The sequence below is a fragment of the Rhineura floridana genome, chromosome 8 (assembly GCF_030035675.1).
Source record: "Rhineura floridana isolate rRhiFlo1 chromosome 8, rRhiFlo1.hap2, whole genome shotgun sequence".
In the NCBI taxonomy this organism is placed as follows: domain Eukaryota; kingdom Metazoa; phylum Chordata; class Lepidosauria; order Squamata; family Rhineuridae; genus Rhineura; species Rhineura floridana.
Genome location: NC_084487.1, coordinates 66,437,674 through 66,452,946, shown reverse-complemented (window position 1 = coordinate 66,452,946; position 15,273 = coordinate 66,437,674). Strand labels below are relative to the sequence as shown.

Below are 15,273 nucleotides of genomic sequence, written 5' to 3'. Positions count from 1 at the left end.
CATGCCTCCTCAGGCATGTGTACATTTCACTGGATACCAGAATTGAACACCCACCTTCTCTTCCACTTGGAACAGAGAAGTGCAGAGAGTTTCTCTGTGTGAGTGACCACACTGGTAACTGATATAGGAGCCTTGTTTTCATTGAGAGGAGTGGCTGACGCGGAGGCATGTTCCCACCATTTTGTGGTCCTGTCCCTTTTTCTCATCTTTTAGATATGGCAGCCTTTTTGTGTTATGTGGACACCCCATTGCCCCCAGAAGGTTGGTGACTTCTGCCATACAGAACTGAAAGGCAGGGTATAAATTGGTAAATGTGAATAAAATAAACAATAATACGCCTTTTCTAAAATCAGCTGTATGGGTTGGATGCAGACTTTGCTCCTGCATCCCCTGGGTAGAGTTTTACTGATCTCCTCTTTCCCCCTGCAGCTCCCAGCATCACCTCTCACACTATTCTTAAACAGTGTGGGAGGCAGCACTGGAGGCACAGAAGGAGGAGGAATTAGCAAAAATCACCCACCAACACACACACATTCACAGTCCACCAGCAGTATCCCACTGCTAGGTCAAAAGCCTTTCATGAATGGAAGGAGCTTTTCTATCTGTGGAAGGCAAAATCTGAATCTAGCACAACAAATTTTAATCTTTTTGACAAACGTCTATATTATTGTTGTGATAATACATTTTTAGTCATGTATAATATTAACTAGCTCACTTTTTACAGCACATTGTTGCACTATGGAATTTGCTCCCTCAAGATGCAGCAATGGCTACCAACTTGGATGGCTTTAAGAGAGGATTAGAGGAATTCATGGAGGAAAAGGCTATCAGTGGCTACTAGCCATTATGGCTACGTTCTGTTTCCACTGGGTGCCTCTAAATACCAAATGGAGAAATCACAAACGGGGAGAGTGCTGTTACATATAGGTCCTGCTTGAGGGCTCCCCATAGGTATCCGGTTGGCCACTGCGAAAGCAGGATGCTGGCCTAGGTTGTCCTTTAGAATGATGCAGGCAGGCCTTTTCTTATATTCTCAGTTTCTTAAAATGTAACTGTAACCTCCAGTGAGAAACTGCTGAATCATTTATACTTTCATATTCTGCAAGGACTATGTTCCTTGTGTACTGAAGTACATGGACATCACTGCATATTGGTCTGCCATCCAAACTCACAAATATTATAATATAACCTGTTAGTTTACAAGATGCCACAACACTTTTTGCCTCTTTCCTACTAGTTTCTTATGACCAGGTTTCATAAACAGCATTGGCATGGTAAATTTAGCTGTCATTTTCACATACTGTGATAATGAAAATAATGAGCAGTTCTTATATCATGATGATTTGTGATGTTGACACATGGGGGGTAGTACTGCACAAAACCTATATGAAAATATATAGAAGCTTCAGGTCTAGTGTTAACTTCACAGTCTAAGAGTGGGATCTACCGAGGATGATGTGTGCTCAGTTCTCAGAGCCCATTTGAGGAACTGAATGGAAACAGAGGTATACAACATCAGCAATCAGGATTGGCGGCCAGTATGGAGCATCTGGATTGGCCAGGCCTGGTATAAACACTAATAGCCTAGGTATGTGCCTTTGCATGGTCAACAGTGTAGTACCTGCATTCCTTCAGGTTCCCTCTTCTCACAATTTCCAGTTCATCCTGCTTCTGCACACTGGTAGTAAGATAGGAAGCTGCCTTACACTGAGTCCATTGGTCCATCAGTCTCTGTATTTTCTACACTGACTAACAGAGGCTCTCAAGGATTTTAGATGGGAGACATTCCCAGCCCTACCCAGAGGTGCCAGTGATTTAATCTGGGATGTTCTGCATGCAAAGTAGATGGTCTGCTGCTGAGCCACAATCCTTCCCCATTCTAAGCTGATCCTCCTTAAGGGCCTAATATGGCTCTGCCATGTCAAAAACACTTGAAGGATTTAGGTTTAATATAGTTATTCTTCTGGAATATTCTGATCTTATTTTGTTTTTAACATAATCAATTGCATTCTTTTCCACCCCCTTACAGAAACGTGGACTTCTGATAGAAAAAAAGAGAAGGTGGCAGAATCCACACTGTGAACAGTAAGTTGGTTTTTAATGCCTTCTGAAACCTGATACTGTTTGACATTTACTTCTTTGACCAGTCTGTTCTCTCTTTTACCAATATAAGAAATTAGTCTGGTACGCAGTTTCTACCTTCTCTTAAAACTCAATTTCATTTCACTGGAGTGGACTTTTTATTGATTTATTCTGTAATCCACTTAGATAAAATACCAAGATAATCCATGCAAGGTATCTCTGTTGCATCACATAGGGAAATATTGTTGGTGTCTTCTTGAATAGGATGTTTTGGTACATACCATAAGTTGGAAGCCACGAAATGAAAGAAATGGCAAATCTTTATATTTCTGATGCATTTGTTGAGGGTGGCCTGTATGTATTTTTTAAAACACAGTGAGTTACATTGAGTTCCTGGCATGTGGAGCAGAAATCCCTCAATGCTGCCATTCCTTTGATGTTTAGCTGGCATGTGCCATTGGTTTCCATGGCTCCTGTGAAACAGAAAGGTGCATAGGATGCTGCTGGAGAGAGCTGCATTTCCTACAGCGGTGCAAGTCTGCTACAACAAGGGCAGAGACTTCTTCAGGTCTTAATTCTGGGTCATGCACGGAACATTGTTGTTATGGTTTGGCATCTCTTTATTTCCTTTGTAGCCAGCAATACATTCTCTAGATGATGTTTGGCTGAGGTCTGGGATATTTGGCAACATTTATAATATTTACATGCAGTTCTTTTATTTTATTGTTTTTAATTTCCATCTTGAAGGACTCCTAAAAGGGATTGCTTGTTAGACTGATGTTTTACCACTCTGGGGAACGCTGCATGCATATGGCATAGTTTTTTTTAATTGTTCTGTCACTGTAGTTCATTTCTTATTGTTGTATAAGTTCTAAAAAATAATAATAATAAATATGTTACCCAGAAAAAATTCTGAGTCACATATGATCATCTTCCAAGGCAAGAGAGTTGTGTAGGCCATAATATGGATCAGATGTGGGGAGCCTCAAGCCCAGGGCCATTCTCACTGGTCCTCAAAACTCTCCGAAGTCCACATCTGAAAATGGTTGGCTTGTAATATGGCCTCAGGATCATGTTTTTTAGCTGAAGGGTTCATAGAGAGAGGTGTACATAGTCATCAGCAAATTCCCACTGTTCTGCTTTGTGGAAATAACCCATTCATGATCAGTAAAATGGGCAGAGGGTTGTATACCTATGTTTGCATTTCTCTCTCTGTTCTATACACATCATCAAAAATCTCTCTGTTTTAGCCTTTTCTAGCAGCTGGCATGAACACCCTGAACTCATATCAAAACCATTCAAACAGAATCTGAATGTATTTATGTACATGAAGAAGAAATTAATCAAACTTTGTTGGTGCCCCAATGAATACAATCACCCTTCCTCTGTCAGGCAGAATATAATGATGAGCAACCTTTTCATGGCATACATCAGTTAATTTATCAGTCATGGCGTTATGATTATAGAATACAAATGTTCTAACTATGAATATATAATTACAAAAATGGAACTGTGCAATGGCTATTTAACACATGTAATACATAATTTATTTAGCACACCATTTGGACTCAGTTGTTGGAAATGAAATGAAGCAGAATTACTCTTTTCTCATTTTTAAACAATAATTTGTATGACAAAGTTTGGGAATACTCAACTAGCAGCAGTCGGTTTGCTTCAGAGGACAGGAACCTTGGTTATTGTCTCCTCCACATAAATTGCAACACTTTTCTCCAATTATTATAAATGTTGAACCCTCTTGAACTAAGGTACCCAAAACAGCAGTGCTTTCCTAATATGCATAACATGGATTAGACTGAACCATCATTGCCTCGTTTATTTGTTTCTGCAGAACATTCAATCCTTTGCAATCATTGTTTTATTTCATGAAGTTTTATCTGATACATAGCAAACATACTAAAAATCTTCAACCTCCAATTCTAGCAATTTGATCCTATCTGTCTTCTTCGGAAAGTAGTGGATCATAGAATCATAGAATAGTAGAGTTGGATGGGTCCTGTAAGGCAGTCAAGTCCATCCCCCTACTCAATGCAAGAATCCAAGTTAAAACATACACAACAGGTGGATGTCCAGCTGTCTCTTGAATGCCTCCAGTATTGGAGAGCCCACCATCTCCCTATGTAATTGGTTCCATTGTCATACTTTTCTAACAGGGAGTTTTTCTTGATGTTCAGCTGAAATCTGGCTTCCTGGAAGAGATTTATTAAATTGAAGTATGAGTTGAAAACACAGGGTGCTTCCACACGAATAATTGTTCGGGGCTCTGATGTTCGAATTGAAAGAGCAGCTATTGAACAAAACCTCCTAGGTAGCTGATGTCTCTCTCTCTGTGTGTGCAGTATTCCTTCCTTCTTTTGGCATAGCACAACAATGTGAAATCAACCATCGAGGAAGAAAATGTCTGGAAGTTTTAGGGTAAAGCAATGTACCAGGCAGAGTTATTTCTCCCTGACTTCAGATGAAGCTCTTAGTATGTTGTCTCTGAGTTTTATTCACCGAATTAGGAATGTACAAGCTAGAAAACCACCACCTATCCATAAGTAAGAGACAGATTTTAGAAAGGTGGACATGACAACAGCCAATTACATTGTGAGGGGCAAACATACCATACCTTCAGGGTCGGTACCAGAAGGTGGCCAGGATGGGCCTTGACACAGGGCCCCTGCAGCTAGGGTGGGAGGGTGGCACTCTCGTTTCACTATCCATGGCAGCATCAGGTCCTGTAACCCGACCCTGCCCTGGATTGCAGAGAGGGATCCCTCAAGCACCCCCCCAATACTGACAGTGTGGGCTTCAGTAAGCCTGCTTGCACACCTGACTTACCTTCCCTCATCAGTGTGAATGCCGTGCACACATGCCTGCCATCACCCAAGATGGGGGGGGCTTCCCTAAGGAGCTGATGTCTCTGCAACCATCTTGGTTGATGGCAGGCAGGTGTGCTATGTGTGCACATCATTCACACAACACAAGAGGTAGGTGGGGTGTGTGTGTGGGCTTATTGAAGCCCACACTGTCTGTATTGGGGGGGGCTGGGAGATCCCTCTCCACAGTCCGTAGCCGAGTTAGTTCTACAGCGCCTGTATGAGGGGGGTGTTGGGCTATGGCGCGCCAGGCCCGGGACAGGCTAGTGCCCAAGGGCCCAGTCATGCTTGGCGCCGGCCCTGCATACCTTTGCTTTTAGGCAAGCATAGACTTCATTTTATTTGAAGTCATCACTTCAGTGTACACTCCTACGCAGCCTCAGATATGTTGTTTGATACTGTGAGCTGCCTTGAGAGCGCAACTGCAGGACACACATATCTAAATAAATGAATAGGAAGGCAACAATCTCCTTTCGCTATGTCTATCAATTATAACAAGAGCAAGCAAGCATATTGGAATTGATGGGGTCGCCATATTGACTAATTTTAAAACCACTAAGGAAAATCCAGCTCTTTATCTGCATCATAAGCAGAAAAATGTCATGCAGTTTTATTCTCATTATTTAAAATTCAGAAGTTTTTTGGGGTTTGATTTGGTTTGATATTTCCAAAGATCAGAATCCTGGCGCTGTGGAGGAGGAAAGACTATTACAATATGTCTTGCTGAAGAGGTGTCTGTTCATCATCCTCACACAGTTAACTGTTATTAAATTTCAACTGCCATGACAGCTATTTTGGATGATCATACCATTGACAGCTATGATGGTTCATAATGGCTATCTAGTTAATGACAGTTTTTTCCATCATTCATGTATTATAAAGATAAATTTGTGTAATTTAACAAATCAGATTATTGTTCAGATCAACAGGATGATGCTGGAACTGTGGACTAAGTGTCATCTCAGCCAGCTTGAAATAAGCTTCATCTCAGTATGAGCAGTTTCACTCCATTACTTCCAGAGAAATTGAATTCTTTTTTTTTACCTTACAGATTCCTAGAATTACAGTAGGTTGTTTATTCTTATTTTTCTTTGGAAAGCTATACGCTAATATTTGAGGTTCGTGTACAAATGCTAAAATGCCTAACACATTTTGAGTCCATTTTGATTTTAAGGAGTCCATTTCCATTTAAGATTCAGTTGCAAAACTCTGAAAAAGCATGTTAGGGACTTCTGAATGTTATGCTCTATTAAAAAAGAAAAAAATACATAAAATTTAAAACTAACATGAATTCACTACTTAGCTTGCTAAAAACATGGAATGGTTATCAAGACTCAGGTGTGTTTTGCAATATCATATAGAATAGAGTTAAAATTCATTTTATATATATTTACTGTAATTATGAAGTTTTTCTTAATGGGTAGGATGTATTTGTCACAAACCAGTTGCTGTTGAGGGGCGAAATAAAAACACTGACACATAAGCTTGGGTTGAACAAGGGCCACTTTATTAAATTACAGCAGACAAACCCAATTTTAAAGTGACCTGCAGAGGGAAATTCTAGGTACGGGACTATCTCTAAGCAAGTAGCTTGCCATACAGCTCTTGGGCGACCAGCCCCTGCCGGGACAAGGGCAAGCCCATCCGCTTACTCCTTACCCCGGCCACACCTTGTAGGTGAGTAGAGGGGCCTTCTTACGTCATCCCCACCCGGGGTTGAATAACCCTTGGGTAGATGAGATAAGTTGGCCCCAGAGGCAGCCCATATCCTGTCCTCGATCCGCAAAGCCTTGCTGGACAGGCCTCCAGAACCGCCAATCACCTCCAAAGGTGCCTAAGGGGGCCACCTAGCTGTCCTTAACTATTCCCCTTCCCGCACCTTCCCGCACCATTGCTATAACAAAACTGCCCGTAGGGCATTAGCCTCCAATATACAAATGTGCCAAATCAGCCAAATCCACCTACTAATAACAACGCCCCCTAACCCGATTCCCTCCCACTCCCATAGTGTGGAGCAGGCAAAAAACCTGCCTGCCAACGAGGGTGGGCAGGAGAAAAAATCCTACTCGGCCCCAAAGCGACCCCTAGGCACACCATGAAAGAGGGAGGGTGGGGTGGGTGTCATGAATCCGAATAGGAAGGTGGGAGGGGCGGCTGGGCTTAAATAGGCCCACCAGCTTCGCCCCTCCCTGCCAGCCGAGTTGCGCTCGTGTCATGGGTGCGACGCACAACTTGCCCATTTCAAAGATGGAGGCGGCTGCTTTGCCCTCATCTGCAATTATGCCCCGCCCGTCAGCTGTGCAGTGAGCGGGGCGTCATATCTAATCAGACCATTTGTGGGAAAAGCCTTTCTTTTGAACATTTGAAGGGGGAAGTTTGCTTGAGGACTTTTGATCAGTGAGGCCTAGGGACTAGGGCTTAGTGTGCCTTGTACATTTGGAAGACAGCAAGTGGGCAATTTAGCTTTGAAAATGATCTTCTGAGTATATTGTTAATTACTAAAGAAGTAAGGAAGAAATTTAACTCAATCTCCTTGGATATATTATTTTAGATTACAATTAACTGGGTAGATCCTCCTGGAAGAAAGTATATTGTGATAGCGCTTCGAATTCTGCTGTTTCCCAGAAGATCATGCACCACCACTTTGCTGCCATGGAATTCTTGAAGGCAGTTATTAATGTATAGGTAGCTGGGATTTAAAAGCTTCACTACAAAACAATTTCTACAGGATAGTATTATTAACATGAATGCATACTGGATGTTTTCTAAGTAGTGTTTGATTACAGTTCTTATGCACTGTTGTGTCCTACCTTTGTTTTTCCATTTATTTGTTTGATTCTGCAACCACAGTAGCAGTCCTTTTTTCAGATGGACAACCTAAGACATGGATTTACATTTTGTAGTTCCTTGACATGTACTAGTTATTCAACCCAATTTTGCAAAATGGTTCTGTCTGCAGACTTCCCTGGGGACTTTTGTTGCCATCTATCATTTTAGCACCTTGATTGATTACTCACCATTATTTAATTTGTCTTCTGATTCTTCTTGGCTTTTCCCTTAGTTAACAAACACAGTGCATTCCAGTGTCCCAGCAGTTGGATAATCCTGTGCTGAATGGTTGGTAATATTTTGTCTCAAGTAATAATTTAATGTGTGAAGGCTATGGCCCTGATCCAACAATGGATGTTCAGCATACAGAATAAGATTACTACAAATGATTCATTCTCATCTGTTCGTGCAAAAGGCTATTGCAGCAGCATAACACAACTTGTATCCAACAGCAATATAGAGTATTTTCCAGTGCAAGGATCAGCATGCAAATAGTAGAATGTGAGTTCTCCTACTTGTATCAAGTAGTCAAAGTGGCTTTAAAAAATCAAATATGAGGCATGTTTATCCTTTGGATGCTGTACCAGGAGGAAACGGATGCATTCTCCTTAGACTGCTGCAAGTCTATCTCTAAGCCAGGGGCAAGATGTTGTTAGACTCCAACCCCCATTATCCTTGACTGATGGCCATGCTGGCTGGAGCTAATAGGAGATGGAATCCAACAACAGAGGGCACAGGTTCCCACCCCTGTTCTAGGAAATGTCCTGAAGCCTGCATCTATGTTGGAATTGCTTTTTAAGGTGTTTTTGAAGTCTTTTAAAAATGTTTTTAAATATGTTTTAAAGATGTTTTTAAATATGTTTTAAAGATGTTTTTAAAGATGTTTTGATATATTTTAACGTCTGCTTTTAAAATGTTTTTAGTGTTTTTGTTTGCTGCCCTGGGCTCCTACTTGGAGGAAGAGCAGGATATATATTTAATAAATAAATAAATAAAAGTAACTTAGAGTTTTCAAGGAGCTGTATCAAATTTTCATGAGATTTAATTTTATAGAAAACTAAAAAATAGAAAGTTGTCATTTTAGGATGACTATCTGTTTCCAGTTCACATTCACATATTGTTTTTACCAGTACTTCTGTTCAGTTTCCAAATAAATTTGTGGCTTTTAAAAAAGAATATCCTCTGTTATACCTATGTGTGTAAATATATATTTAAATGTGCATTTTCTCTCAGGATGCACAACATTTAATGCAAATTTTCAGCTGAGAAGAACTACATTACAACATTCAGGTAAGTGCTATATCTGGTAGATAATTAACTCCTAATCCGTGTGTTAGTCCAAGAGATACAGCTCAGGTAATTTCATATTGGAATTTACAAAGATCAAATTCCTCAAACATTGTCTAGCATTATTTCAGGGCCATGGTGAAGGAAGGAGGGAGAGGAAACGACCAGATAAAGCACTTCTTCCAGCCATTAATGAGGCCTGGTGCCTTTGGAGATGTCTTTTAAAAGGGGAAAAGCAGGGGGAAGAAGTGAGGCCATCTTGGCCATAAGCATCCCATTCTAAGAATTGGTTTATTTATTTAAGAAAATTAATTTTGTGTGTGTTGGCTGTATTGAAATCTTATTATTATTAATCATCATCATCATCATCATTTTTTACCTTCCCTTCACCATAAGGTCCCAGGATGAGTTATAACAATTTAAAATTCAGTATTAAAAACAGTGTAAAGCATTGCAGTCACAGCAATTGGAATTCCAGCTAAAAATATATTTAATAATGGCTAAAGAAGTGATTGCAGTGTCTATTAGGTTAATTTGTGTTCTGTAATTAATTGCTTTAAAAACTTGTTTCATTAGTTTTTTTAAAAAATGTTAGCATTTCTTCCTAATTATTTCCTAAACTTTATTTTTCTCCTCCACCAGCATAAATGCTAAAAAATGTCACCATCTTTCAATCAAAATACTCTTCATATCTGAAAAAGGAAAACAGCAGAACAGAAAATCATTCGGGGGGAGGGATAGCACAATTTTCTTTTATTACTAATTTCTGTTTTGATTTTTGCCAAATGACTTATTACTTTAGACTTTCCTAGAAATTTCCTGCCACTGTACATCATGCGCTTAGGGTTTTTTTTAATGACATCTTTCAAGATTTAGACATAAGTGGGAAATAGCCTTTGCATCAATGAGCTATTCTCTATTCACCTCTATAGCACACATATTAAATCCCTGCTGACAACCATTTGGGATTACTCAGGTGGATACTGGGGAGGCAGGCCAGCCGATGGGAGATGGCAGCTTTGTTACTCTCCAGCTAGTTAACAATGGATTTTATAACATAAACAGGAGTGTTTCTGACATGTTTGCCCACCTGTCAAAAACCACTGCCACCTGGTGGTTTATATCTGCTACTTGACCCTGTGCTCTGGTATAGAAAGCAGCCTTATTTTGCCCAAACTGCAGTATCACTTAAATTACACTGCAAAGGCAATAACTCCACATTTAGGTCTTTCCACCTTAATGCTGGAGGTTCAGTTGTAAATATTGGAGAAATGAACTTTTGTCTAAATTGTCTGGGATATAACACACATTACCTCAGATCTGTTTGAAGAGTTTGTGTGTGCAGCTGATTAGACACTCTAATGAGAGTGCTATAAAGCCCTGTGTATTGTGTTTCTTTCTTTTCTTCTGGAACATTATGTCTTCAGTTGTCAAACAGCTATTAAAGTAAAGCTTGAATGCTCAGCTGAAAGAAGGAATAGCAGATGACTCAGTTTTAGTATTTGGAAGAGGAAGGAGAGTGCATTTCTTAAGACCGAAAGCCCCGGATCCAAAAAACTCCCTCAGGAAACAGCAGATCACATGTCTACTGTGGGAAAAGGCTAAAAAAAGGGAGGGTCTTCAAAATAATCTAGGGGCTAGGGCACCTCCCCTATGAGGAAAGGTTACAATATTTGAGGCTTTTTAGTTTCAGAAAAAAGTGAGTGAGGGGGGACTGCTAGAGGTGTATAGAATTATGCATGGTATGGAGAAAGTGGATAGAGAGTTTTTCTTCTGCTCTCATGATACTAGAATCTGGGATGATCCCATGAAGCTGAATGTTGTAAGATTGAGGAAAGTCAAAAGGAAATGCTTCTTCTCTCTGTGGACATGAAGTATGGAATTCACTCCCACAAGATATCGTGATGGCTGCCAACTCGGATGGCTTTCAAAGTGATTTAGACAAATTTGTGGAAGATATCAGTAGCCTGCAACTCCCATCAGCCCCAACCTGCATGGCCAATAGCCTAGGATGATGGGAATTGTAGTCCAGAACTGGAGGGCATCAGTTTCACCAAGGATAGTTGAGTAGAACCACCCTCCCCCCCGAATAATTTTGGATCTTCCAAGCAATAGTTCTCAACAGTTCTTACATGAGAGTGAATCCCACTGAAATCAGTGGAACTGACAGAAGGCCAGGAGAGGACAAAAGAAAGAGCTTTTTGGGAATGGCACTGAACTTACATCTCACCAGCCATTGGCTGATACCCTTCCCCCTAATCTGTCATGAGCTTTATGCACATGTATTTTCACAGCATACATGTATACTACTAATTAAACATGCAGTTGCATGCAGTTCTCACTCTCCCACCCAGCTATGTAAGCTTGCATTCTGAAACAAAAGAAACAGAGAGAGAGTGCAGGTACTAGTGCCTTTGTGGTGGTTTTGCTGCTTGACTCAATGACCATACTGTACTAGGCACAATGAAAAGTTCAGATGCATTTTAACAGCTTCAGGGAGGTTGACCTTACCATTTCACCATGAACCCCATCCAATTAAACAGTTAAATGTCTGTCTGTCTGTCTGTCTGAAAGACGATGATACTCTGGTAGCTGGAACAAAGAGATCCACTTTCCCTTCCAAGTCCAATGAGTCTGAACTTCTTAGTAAAGGACCATTTCTTTTGGTGTGCAAAAGCCTCCACGTTTTCTCTAGCCAGGCTCTACAGAAGCAAATGAAAAACAGAATTTTTTTCCTCAGGAGACAGTGATTTCCTATAGTCCAGAGAGGAAGCGGGATTGGGGAATGGCTTCACTCCATCAACTGCAGCTTGAGGCAAGTAGCTCGCCTTGCATAATCATGGGCCCAGTCCTCAGTGCTCCTCATAATCTTACTTATCTGTGCCCGTGTAATAGACTATGCTGTAGTATATAAATGTGAGACTAATCATCTTCCTCTGCCTAGAAAATCATGACATTGAGCTAATATTTTGCTTCTACAGAGATGACAGTCTGAATTACAGATTTGCATTAGTTATTTGGTGCATAGTTCCTGAGTATTTCAAATGAGCATGAATATATGCCACACTCAGCTCAATAAGTAGCCATAATCAGGAAATAATTTTGCTGAAATGCCCCTGGGCAAGATTCCTCCTTACCACATTGCATTTTTCCTCAGTTGTGTATACAAGAATAGAACTCCATTTGGGGAGAAGGGGGATCTCTCATGATCATTTTCAAAGTTAATGAAGCACCTTAAGCAATTTGCTTTGAATGTTTTTTATGGAACAAGGAAATCTAGGACATCAGTGCTGAAACAGTACTTTTTGCAAATCAAACCAATTTAAGGAAAGAAATGATCTGATAATAATAAAGGGGTGACTAACTAGTAGACCTCTAGATATTGGTGGACCCCATCATCAGCCCCAGTCAGCATGGCCAATGGTCAAGGATGATGGGTGTTATAATCCAACAACAACATCTGGAGAACAGTTAGCTATCCCTGCACTAGTGTGTTCCCTGCACCTCTTTTTCTAGTATATATTTTAAAAACAAAATAAACTGTTAAATGCATTGAATTTGATGTTTGCTTGCAAGGCCAGACCCATCATTAAGCAGAGTAAGGCACTTACGTCAGGCAGCAGATACTGGGGATGGGAAAAAGCTGGAGAAAGGTTTTGGAGGACATAGCTGTGTGTGCCAAGTGCACCTCCAAGCAACTGGTGAGGATCTTTTCAGCCCAGTCCTCAGAACCTGGCCCTCTAGGCCATTTTGGCCAAACCATGCCCACCTTCCCTGGGCTTGAGGTCAGGCCTGAAATCAGGTATGGGAAAGTTCAAGTTGCGGCTTGAAACTTCAAGCCATGGATGCAAAGGAGGGAGAGTTGGGAGCACATTCTAAGTGCCACCCTATACAGTGACAGAAAAAGGCATCAAATTCAAAAACTGCCAGATTTTGGCTATAAAGAGAGAATTGGGAGTGTGTGCTGCTGATTAATCTTTTGTATCCCTGACTTAAATTCAAACTGCAGCTGCAAAGGAAGAGTTGAGATTGCAAAGGCAGAATCTTATTTTGAAGAATCTCCCTTTGCAGTACCAGCTCTTATGACCTGATGTCTTAAGACATCAAGTGACTGACAGGAGGTGACCTTGCTCATCTGTCAGTGGCCTATGGAGGTGCCTACTTCTGCATCCAGGCCCTCTGGCTGGATTTAGTTCCCTACTCCTGCCCTAAACTAATCTCCTGCTCTCCAGTGTAGCGGAGGTTGAACTAAGATTCAGCAGCCAGTCCAGTCAGCTTTTGTTCATGGAATGGAGAGCGGGCACCATCTTCTCCTTTACCTCAGGGCAATCCTGCTTGCTTTGCATATCTGTTTCAATTGTAACAAACTAAGTAATGGGTTGTGGTGGTTTGATAATGTGCAGAACTCTTCTAGTTCCTTATCAGTAAAGAAGTCTATTGGGACTTTTTCCCCACAAGACTATTTACTCAGCAGCTATCCCTTTTTTCCAAAGAAATTATAGTACTTTGTCAAGTGTCTTGTGTGCTTTCAAACAGAAATGACCCAGAATTCATTTGTCCTTTTTTCTCCAGCTTTAAATGTTTCAGTGTTACCCCTTCTCAGCCACACTGTGCTTCCCCTTAGTACTAATTAAATTCATTTCATTAAATTTCCCTGCCATATTGCGTTTACCTTTACTTATTAAATTCATTCCATAATCATTCCTGTATAATATCCTGTGCAGAGCCTGCCTATAACAGATAAACCAAAGGGTGTCCCTTAAAGTGCTAAATCAATGAATAGTACTATAAAATATTCCACCTGAGGTGGGCTACCTCATCTTGCATAATGGTAGGGCTGACCCTGGCCCTGCAACTGGCAGATACAGAAAACTGACTTCTCCGCAATTGCTCCTACCTTTTAAGCTTATTATACTTCATCCTGATGACCTAGTAAAGTTCATTCACATTTATTAGGAACCCTCATGAACACAGACATTGCTTTCATGAATAATTTACAGGGACGCTGCACTCTCTTGTCTGGTTCCCGTGTCTAGTCTCCCTTGAAGACCAGCAAGGGCCTACATGTGGAAACCATAAATACAAGATAACCTTTGCATTTGTAGAAAGATTCCTTCTACTACTATCTCTCACTGAAGGCTTTCGGATGGATTTGTATATGACAGAATGAACTCAATCTACCTTCCCTGTATTCTGTTGTTATGTATTATTTTTTTATAATTGCCCTTGTATTGTGTTTTTTTAAAAAAACTCTTGTAAATGAGCTATTGATAATTAACCAACACAAGGGAGGGGGGTTTTTTTTGCTTTGTTTTTTAGATAATGCCTTACAAGGGCAGCTCTCCTAAGAACAAAGAGTAGACAGCCTGCAGAAATACAATTTCTCTTTTAATGCAGATGTACTTAGAGGGGGAAAAGGCCAAAGAAGTGGGCTATAGTGGATGCAACCTGTCATCGAAAGGGCTGTCAACCAAAACATGCTTTGAAGTTTTCCATTAGGCATCAACCACTATGACTTGGTTTTTGTGGGATAATTGAATCTCTACTCTTGACTGAGAAAGGTGGTCAGCAGACAGAACCAAAACAGAAGGAGACAAGCTTTGGTGCTGTGTGGATGATTTATTATGGATTCTATGCATTTCGGAGAATGCATCTTCCTCAGAAGCTAAAAACAAAAACATTAAATTGGACAGAATTAATACCATAGAGACAACACCATGATAATTGCTATGAACATACTTTTACAACATTCCAAAGACCTCCTTTTCTACCCACTATCAAACAACATGTTAGAGATGTTTGATTTCGCAAGAGACTGGCGCCTCTAAAAGCCAGGATTTAGAGCTGGTTCAGCATTTCTCACCTCTTGTACATGCTGCTGTGAGGGATCTTGATTGTGCCACAGCTCTCGGCATGAAGCCTAATGTTGTAAAATGGGTGGCTATCAGTGGCCCTGCAGATGTCATTGAAATACAGCTCTCATCATTCCTGACCATTGGACATACTGGCTTGGGCCGATGGGAGTTGCATTCTAATAACATCTGGAGGGCCACAGGTTAGCTACTCCTTGTGTTAAAAGATCTTTACAGTATACATAGCACCCATTGCCCATGGTGCTGGCATGCACATACTGTGTGCAATTATGGTGCCCAGATGTTAAAAATTAATCGGTCTTACTCCCTGCAGGAAGCATCCG

General features: G+C 40.7%; 1 protein-coding gene across 4 annotated transcripts in view; it reads left to right on the top strand.

The window, feature by feature from the left end:
* Positions 1-15,273, top strand: part of SYT1 (synaptotagmin 1) — a 533,241-nt gene that overhangs the window by 216,656 nt on the left and 301,312 nt on the right. For all 4 annotated transcript variants that reach the window (XM_061639659.1, XM_061639661.1, XM_061639658.1 and 1 more), the window contains one exon: positions 2,030-2,085. The gene's annotated coding sequence lies outside the window, so the exon portion shown is untranslated. The remainder of the gene's footprint in view (positions 1-2,029; positions 2,086-15,273) is intronic.